Source organism: Rhinopithecus roxellana, chromosome 10 (assembly GCF_007565055.1).
Source record: "Rhinopithecus roxellana isolate Shanxi Qingling chromosome 10, ASM756505v1, whole genome shotgun sequence".
NCBI classification, from domain to species: domain Eukaryota; kingdom Metazoa; phylum Chordata; class Mammalia; order Primates; family Cercopithecidae; genus Rhinopithecus; species Rhinopithecus roxellana.
Window position 1 is genome coordinate 62,812,179 of NC_044558.1, and position 9,532 is coordinate 62,821,710.

Consider the following 9,532-nt stretch of genomic DNA (forward strand, 5'->3'; position numbering starts at 1 on the left):
CCATGCTGTTTTGGTTACTGTAGCCTTGTAGTATAGTTTGAAGTCAGGTAGTGTGATGCCTCCAGCTTTGTTCTTTTGGTTTAGGATTGTCTTGGGAATGCGGGCTCTTTTTTGGTTCCATATGAACTTTAAAGCAGTTTTTTCCAATTCTGTCAAGAAAGTCATTGGTAGCTTAATGGGGATGGCATTGAATCTATAAATTACCTTGGGCAGTATGGCCATTTTCACAATATTGATTCTTCCTATCCATCAGCATGGAATGTTCTTCCATTTGTTTGTGTCCTCTTTTATTTCACTGAGCAGTGGTTTGTAGTTCTCCTTGGAGAGGTCCTTTACATCCCTTGTAAGTTGGATTCCTAGGTATTTTATTCTCTTTGAAGCATTGTGAATGGGAGTTCATTCATGATTTGGCTCATAGGTGGGAACTGAACAATGAGGTGGGAACTTGGACTGGGAAAGGGGAACATCACACACTGGGGCCTATCACGGGGAGGGGGGAGGGGGGAGGGGGGAGGGATTGCATTGGGAGTTATACCTGATGTAAATGACGAGTTGATGGGTGCAGCACACCAACATGGCACAAGTATACATATGTAACAAACCTGCATGTTATGCACATGTACCCTAGAACTTAAAGTATAATAATAATTAAAAAAAAAAAAAAAAGACCTAGCCATATTTAAAGAAACAAGAATCTACCACTTGCAGGTGATGGAAATGTTCATTATTTTGATTGCATTGATGGTTTCATGGGTACATATATCTGTCAAAACCCATCAAATTACACACTTTTAATATATGCAGTCTATTGTACAATAATTATATCTCAATAAAGCTATAAAGAAAAAAATTCATATGGAGTAAAAACAGAGAAAAACAAACTAGGATTAAAAGCACTTAGAGTTCCGAGTTAGAAACAAGATAGATAAACATAAAAAATAAAGAAAACCACTTAAACACTTAAAATGAATCTTGAGGACGTCTAAGACAAATAAGATGCTCCTAAAAGTTTCTAAAAATGTTTGTAGAGATGAAGAACTGCCTATTAAGGAAAAAATATCACATTGAAATCAGACTTTTCAAAGGTAACATCAGATACAGAGAGTAATGTAAAATTTCCAAAGCCTTGAAGAAAATAAATTTAAAACTATGAATATGTATCCAGTGACACTCTCTCTTAAAAGTTAGGGCCCAATATTTTAAATGATAGAAAACCTCAGAAAATTTACCAAACTGCCACCTCATTTGAAAACTTCTATTGGGAAGGTATCCTAGCAAGAAGCAAATAAATCAAGGAGGCTATATTTCACATTGGGGACTGTATGATCCAGAGTTTTGTTGATCTCTTCAAGGTACCCTGAAGCCTGACTATTCATTCCTATGGCCTGTGACAGATAAACTGTCAAGTGTCACTCTTGTTCTATTTCTCAGTCAAAAGCAGTTTATTTGCATTTCTCTGGAGAAGGAGAGGGGACAGAAAGTGGAAAGTAAGTTCTGACCTCCTTGCTGACCAATAATTTCATTAATAACATGGAAGATTGTATTACTGTTCAAAACATTTGCTAACCCTCCTGGGGAAGAATTATGCTTTCTCTCTACCCCATTGATCTCAGGTTTTACCATGTAATCTCAACGCACCTCCCTGTAAGAGAATGATTTATCTCTGTCGTGATTGACTCAAATGTGGCCATGTGTCATACTTTGGAAAAAAAGTCACAAGTATCGCTTCTGAGCACAACTTTTAAAAACCAGTTTATAGTTCACCATTCCTCTCTTTTCATAAGTCCAAACACCAGCCATATCCCAGTTTAAAGGCTGCTCTCTAAGTCTAGGTCCTGAGGTAAAGACTATGTAGTAACAAAGCCACAGCTGTCTCAATGACATGTAGCATGATAATTAAATGTTTATTGTTGTTAGCCATTGAAATTTTGGGTCACTTGTTACCACAGCATAACTTGGCCTAAGTTGATGGATACATTCAACTTACACTTCTGTAAGCCCTATAACCTCTCTTTGACTCTGAGCTGCGTCTACTTCTCCTTCATCCAACACAGATCTTATTGCCAGCAGGTAATTTTGGTGAGATAACTTCCATTTCTGGCTGTGTTCATTCATTTGCATGGCTATAAAGAAATATCTGAGACTGGGTAATTTAGAAGAAAAGAAGTTTATTTGGCTCACGGTTCTGCAGGCTGTACCTGAAGCACGGAGCAGGTATCTCCTTCTAGGAGGGTCTCAGAAGGCATACAATGATGGTGGAAGGTGAAGGGGAGCCAGTGTGTCACATGGTGAGAGTGAGCAAGAGAGAAAGAAAGCAGATGTCAGGCTCTTTTAAACAACCAGATCTTATGTGAACTTGGAGAATGAGAACTCACTCATTACCACTAAGATAGCACCAAGATATTCATAAGGAATCTGCCCCCATGACCCAAACAACGCCTTCTAGGCCCACTTCCAGCACTGGAGGTCACATTTCAACATGAGATTTGGAGAAGACAAAACATCTTAACCATATCACAGGGAATCATCAAGTATCCCAAATCTTTTCTTCCTACTCCAGAATTGACTGGGGCATCTGCTCTTCTGGGGGCCAAGGCAAAGCCTTTTCCACCTGAGTCCAGCAACGCTCACCAATCAACTGCAGTCTTTATGTATATCTTGGTGTTCTGAATATAGCAAGTGAATTGTCTCTAGGGGCGATAGAGGTAGCAGAAAAAAAGAGATGACAATGGACTGAGAAGTGAAGGAGAAGATTGTGGCATAGACTATCCTTCCAAAAAAACAAAAAACTGGCTATAAAGAGAAGCAAAGACAAGGAAGTAGTTGGGGGATCAAACAGCCTGGAGTTGGATAGCCTTTATTTTTATTTTTATGCATTTATTTTTGAGACAGTGTCCCACTCTGTCACCCAGGCTAGAGTGTAATGACTGTAATGACTTGGCTCACTGCAACCTCTGCCTCCTGGGTTCAAGTGAGTCTCCTGCCTCAGCCTCCTGAGTAGCTGGGATTACAGGCACCTGCCACCACACCTGGCTAATTTTTGTATTTTTAGTAGATATGGAGTTTCACCATGTTGGCCAGGCTGGTCTCGAACTCCTGACCTCAGGTGATCTGCCCGCCTTGGCCTCCAAAAGTGCTGGAATTATAGATGTGAGCCACTGTGCCTGGCCTAGGCTTTCTTTTATACTCCAAATGCTTAGCTTCCCTTAAGTCCTGTTACAGAAGAGTAATTCCCAGTTTACAGAGGTAAGCCAAAGTTTTGGTTTCATCTTTCTTGTGTCTGTACTTACCATGTTTCTTTAGCACAGCTGGTATTTCCCTGCCATTCCCAGGACAACCAAGGCTGGTTTGAGGGAAGCCAACTCTCTCCAGAGGAGGAAGGGCTACTAATTGTGCCCACTTCATTTTCAAATAGGAAAAACTTGAGCAATAACAGTGGTAAAGTCCAACATATAGAGGGAGATATAATAAAACTGAAGTAGAGAAAGGAAGATTATCTCTGTGAAATAGGAGGTAAGAGCCCAAGCTGAGAGCTGGAGAAGCAAGAGTAGTTAAAAAGTAAATGGCATCATAGGAGTAATGAAACTTTTCAACAGTGTTTACCTAGGTATATGTATGCATGGGCATACACACACTCATGTTCAGAATCAGAGCTATCAGAGACAAGACTAATCCTTTCCAGAGCTTCTTGATCCCTTGAGTCTTAATTAGTAGAATTTGTGGCTAGGAGCTTTCTACACTCCTGTGTCCTTAGCCAGACCTCTCTTGGTAACAGCCATGTCAGTAGCCACTCTGTCCCAGGACTAGAGGCCCCTTTGCTCTGGCTAATGCCACCTCATCCATGAGCACTGAGCAATTCCTGACTCTCTGGGGCCCCTTCTTACCACCCCACACCAGGGCCTGCCTGGCACAAGATCCCAGGGATTTGACGAAAGAAGAAATAGAAGTCACACAAACTGATCAGTTTTCCTCAGGACTGAGGGAGTAAAAGGTGATAAAACAAGAGAAAACCCTAAGTCTTAAGAGAGCCATCTCCAAAAAGAGCCATGCCTGTGCCAGCAGATACCCGAGCACTTTGGCTTTAAGTTGCTGCCTGTCTGTACTTGTCTCTGGTCATATCACTCACTGGAAAGCAAAGTCCACTTTTCCTGGGGTCTGTCTGGAGGCCTCTCAACTCCAGCTACAGGAACCAAGTCTCCTTCCAGCAGCAGTGCCCTATGGCAGGCAGCCCAGCTCAGAAGTCAGAAGACCCATCAGACCCAGAGCACCTCTGCTCAGCAAGGTTGGTGAGAGAAACCCGGAGGCATACAGACATATGTAACGGGAGGGATCTGCAAAAACAACAGGTCCAAGCCCCATATCCTACATAGGAGGAAACTGGACACAGATTAGGGATGCGTCTTTCTCAAAGTCAAACACTGCTACCTCAGTCAACCAAGTAATGGCTGAGCCAGAAGGTTGAGGCTTCTGCCCTTCCTCCATCTGGAATCTTTCTATTCTGTTTCTTTATGTATCAAGTTCTGGACCCCCAGAAAAGTTAGCCTTTTATTTTAAAATGTGTTACTAGCTGCAGCAGCCAGATGAAGAGTAGGAGGGAGATTTCCTGGAGGATCAAAAATGAAGAGAGTAGAGAATAGGGATAGAGATTTTTATTTCTTCTGGCCATTAAAGTTCTAGTTTTAGAAAGGGATTTAGTCATGGAATCCTTGCTTCAATGAAATCCTACTACACATATCAAGTATTATTAAACAGATAAAAGGAGAAACAAATGGATTGGGGTGGCTATGAGGGCAGAGAGGCACCCTCTAACTCCTCACCCCCTCAACACATATGGTGGCCCCTGAAGTGCTATCACAGAGCATACAGGATTCTGTTTAATAGACTTTGTAAACACTGTTGGGGCAGTGTTCTGGGATCCCAGGTCTGGGGCATTTCAAGAGGGCATCTGGTCCAGTCACATGTACCCAAGTGGAATCAAACTACCGAGATGTCCAATGATGATGGGGGGAAGAGACCATGAGACAAATTTTTCTTTAGAAGTTCAGCTTCCTTTGCCCTAGCACTTTTCTCTCACTTCAATTCAGGTTTCTCCTTTGCCTTTTATCTCTGGAGAAAACAAAACTAGGCTGGGTATTTCCTGAAAATCTCCAAGTCCTTTTTACTGCACACATGCATGCAAATATATATATATATATGTTCAATGAAAAAATAATTTTACAACATCAGAGAAATAACCATGGAGACTCAGAAGGGTAGGAGGGTGGGAGGGGGCTAAAGGATGAGAAATTACTTAAGGGGTAAAATGTACACTATTCAGGTGATGGCTACACTAAAAGCCCAGGCTTCCCCACTACACAATATATCCATGTAACAAAACTTCACTGTACCCTCTAAATATATATAAATTAAAAGAAAGAAAAAGAAAAATGTCCATCAGCCTAATACCCAGTAGAGAAATCTATTTTTCAAAATTCAATGTCAGTCTTTGTTCATACATATATAAATTTTATTTTTGTACAGCAGATCATAGGCTATATGGTTTACAAGGGTATTTATTTCATTTACTCAGTTTTACAAATAAATAAGTTAAGGCTTAAAAAAGTAAACTCTTCCCAGATGATCCCACTAGAACGTGTGGGCCAGGACAAACTAAGCCCCTTACTCTAAGACTAGTGCTCTTTCCACTTCAGTAGCAGTTGAGTGGGTATAGAGACCATTGGTTGGGTGTCAGAGCCAAGGAATACTGGTATATATTATAATTTAAGTGAACTCCCTACTAAGCCAGGCGTGGTGGCTTGTGCCTGTAAGTCCAGCAATTTGGGAGACCATAGCAGGTGGATGGCTTAAGCCCAAGAGTTCAAGACCACCGTGGGCAACATAGCAAGACCCTGTCTCTACAGAAAATAAAAATGAAAAAAAAGTGTCTGGGCATGGTGGTACATACCTGTAGTCCCAGCTACTCAGGAGGCTGAGGTAGCAAGATCACTCAAGCCCAGGAAGTCAAGGCTGCAGTGAGCCATGATTGCACCACTGCACTCCAGCCTGGGCAACATGGTGAGACTCTGTCTAAAAAAAAAAAAAAAAAAAAGTAAACAGAGCCAGAGTCCAGGACCCTTCTAAATAAGGATACTTTGTGGCTATACAGATGGGACATTCATGGAGCCAGACTTACCCTTTCAAAGTATCTCCTCACAAAATATTTAGATGTGTGGGGAGCTGAAGGAAAAAAATTTTTAAGAGGCGAACTCCCTACTAGCAAAGTTGCACATGATCCGCTAACCACACAAGACTCAGCTCTAACAATTCAAAACCACCAAGTATGATGCACTTGGACGCATACAAGACTAGCTAAAACATCTGGTTCTAGTTTCAACCTTGACTGGTTTTAGTCCCAACCTAGTCCTCACTTTGCTATGAGACCATAGGCAATGCATTCTCTTCATTTGTTAAATGAAGGGATTAAAGTATAATATGTAAATATCCTTATATAGTGTGAGTCTATGATCTTACCATTCTGAGAAGGAATCCTTTTCCCATAGGCCTCCCAATGCTTACCCAGAGAAGATTTTCTAGGCTTTGCCACTGGGGCAGTTTGTCTCATTTTGACTCCAGGACCTACCTGATTCGTATGCACTTGGTACCTTTACTAAAGAGTGATGGAGGTGTAGAGTGAAGGCTTCAAGATCATGCAGAGACAGTGCTAGAAGGTAGGAAAGAAGGGCAAGTGAGGAGACTGTATTTAAGATGACACTTCCTTATCCCAAGTTTCCCATTTTGGGCCATAGGTAAGAGGTATACTCATCTGTTGAGTAGAAAACTCCTGTTCAGTGAGAATGACTCAGATGAATGCCCTGCCAAGTAGAGAATCATTCATTTCTTTTGAGGGAAGCAACCATAATAAATGTCAATATTAGTCCTGAGTTTGTCCTTCTGGAATTTTCCAGTGATGCAGAGATCCAGACCATGCTCTTTGTGCTAATCCTGGTGATTCATCTCCTGACTTTGACAGGGAAGCTGGTAATGATCCTGGAGATTAGGGCTGATTCTCACCTGCATAGACCCATGTACTTCTTCCTTGGACATCTGTCCTTTCTGGATCTCAGCTACTCCTAGTTACTGTGCCCAAGATGCTACAAAACTTCCTCTCAAAAGAAAAACATTTCAATGTGGGGCTGCCTCACCGAGTTTCTTTTTCACTATCTCTGGGGGAACAGAAGCTTGTCTGCTCTCTGCCATGGCCTGTGATCACTATGCTACCATCTGCCACCCTGTGGTCTACACCATGGTCATGAACAGACCTCTCTGTACGGTGATTGTGAGCATTGCTTGGGTAGCAGGATTTCTGATTTCCTTGATGTACAGTCTTTTCATCCACGAGTTACATTTCTGTAGGTCTGACATCATCCCCATTTTAGCTGTAAGCTGCCTTCATTCTTCCCTCTGTCCTACATTGGTCCCACTGTCAATGAGATTCTTCTAGCTATGTCATGGGCATTCTGGGGGCTACTGACACTTTCCCTAACCTTCTTCTCTTACTCTAGAATCACATCTGTCATACTGAGCATCTGCTCCTCTGAGGGCCAAGGCAAAGCCTTCTCCGCATGCCCTTGCCATCTCACTGTGGTTCTCTCATTCTATGGGACAGCTTTTTTCAGACACCCAGCCTCTACTTCAGGCTCAGTGTTGGGGCAAGTGGTCTGTGTTCAGTACAGTGTGATCACGTCCTTGGTGAACCCTCTCATCTATAGTCTGAAGAACCAGGAAGTAAAAACAGCTCTGCAGAGGATGCTGAGGCCAAAAAAAAAGAAAAAAAAAAGAAGGAAAAGTATGTCTTAGGGAAAGAAAAAGATACGTGATTCTGCTGCTTGGGAAATAGAGAAATAATCTCTAAAGAAGAAAGATTTTTGCTCTTGAGGAGATGTATAGCCAGTCAGAAACACAGGTCAAAACTTGGAGCTTTCAATTGGCATCTAAAGTGGTCAGTCTTATGGGACTGAGCCCTTAAGCTGTGGGATCTGATGTTATCTCCTGGAAGATTGTGCCAGCATTGCTAACACAAATTAGGGGATGACCACTGGTATACACTTGAGAAATGCTTGGTGTGTAGGGAAAAAACCTACAAATCTGGTGTCAGAAGTATTGCACTGAGTGACTGAGAGTAGAGAGTAGGGAAAATCACTTTGGTTTTTCCTATCTCAACTAGAGAACATCTTAAAATTACTACCACAGCTCTACAGTAAGAAAATAACCCTAAACGGATACGGAAAACAACTTTGAGACTATCATTCCAACCATTATATGCAATAAGTATTTATGATCTCATAATTTTAACCCACCTTCTAACTTTCTGCCACTGGGTCCTAGACAGTGCCAGGTATTTGTCTATAATGACGCAACAATATGGCCTACTTAAAATATTTTTAAGTCATAGATGACAGAATTAAAGAGTACGTTTTCTGTAGCATACTAAAACGTAGTGTTCAACAAAATGCTTATATGAAAATATAAGATGAAGCAAATAAGTCTGCTTAGAGCAAGTTTTTGTGCTATTTTAAAAAATGATAATTTGAAATTACACCACTTAGAAGCTGTCCTAGTATAACATATTTCACAAGTGCTGTCTTGACCCAGTCTTGATGTCATGAACTCTCAGTTACTCTTGAGAACAGTGTAGCAAGCTCCTAGCCCAACTACTTCCCTTATCAGGCTCTAACACTCCTAAGTTAAAATATACAATACCCATCTGCCAGAGGTCCCCAGATCCTTAACACCCAAGACCAGCCCCCTCCTTCTTTTTTTTTTTCTTTTGAGATAGAGTCTTGCTCTGTTGCCCAGGCTGGAGTGCAGTGGTGCAATCTCAGCTCACTGCAAGCTCCGCCTCCCGGGTTCACACCATTCTCCTGCCTCAGCCTCCCAAGTAGCTGGGACTACAGGCACCCACCACCACACCCAGCTAATTTTTTGTATTTTTAGTAGAGACGGGGTTTCACCATGTTAGCCAGGATGGTCTCATTCTCCTGACCTCGTGATCTGCCCACCTCGGGCTCCCAAGGTGCTGGTGCTGGGATTACAGGCATGAGCCACTGTGCCCAGCCCAGCCCCCTCTTTCTTTAGGCCACAGAATTATTCAAAATATCCAATCACTGGGAAACCCAAGATACCTTGCTAACGCCATCCTGTTTGCCATACATAAGCCTCCTGCAGCTCCAGCATGAAGTTTCTTTGTCCTTGGGTGCAACCCTCTACGTGGCCCTGCATGGCAACCTTCTCTGCTTTGGAGCTATACATAACAAAGAGATCTGCCTTTAATCTATCCAAGTGTCTCTGTGTTGTGTCCCACCATCAAAAGAATCTTTAAATCCTGTCACTGACAGCTGCCTAGGGTTCACTATCTACACTGATGACAAATTATTTCTACCAAGTAATGCCCATTGCCAACATCTTACATTTGAATTGGGCTTTATAGACTCATATCACATGCCTATACTTTTTCTTTTTTCTTTCTTTCTTTTTTTTTTTTTTTTGAGACAGA

At 41.9% G+C, this 9,532-nt stretch overlaps 1 pseudogene; it reads right to left on the minus strand.

The window, feature by feature from the left end:
* LOC104654866 overlaps positions 1–2,121 on the minus strand; it is a 28,619-nt pseudogene extending 26,498 nt beyond the window's left edge.
* Positions 2,122–9,532: the final 7,411 nt, after the last annotated feature.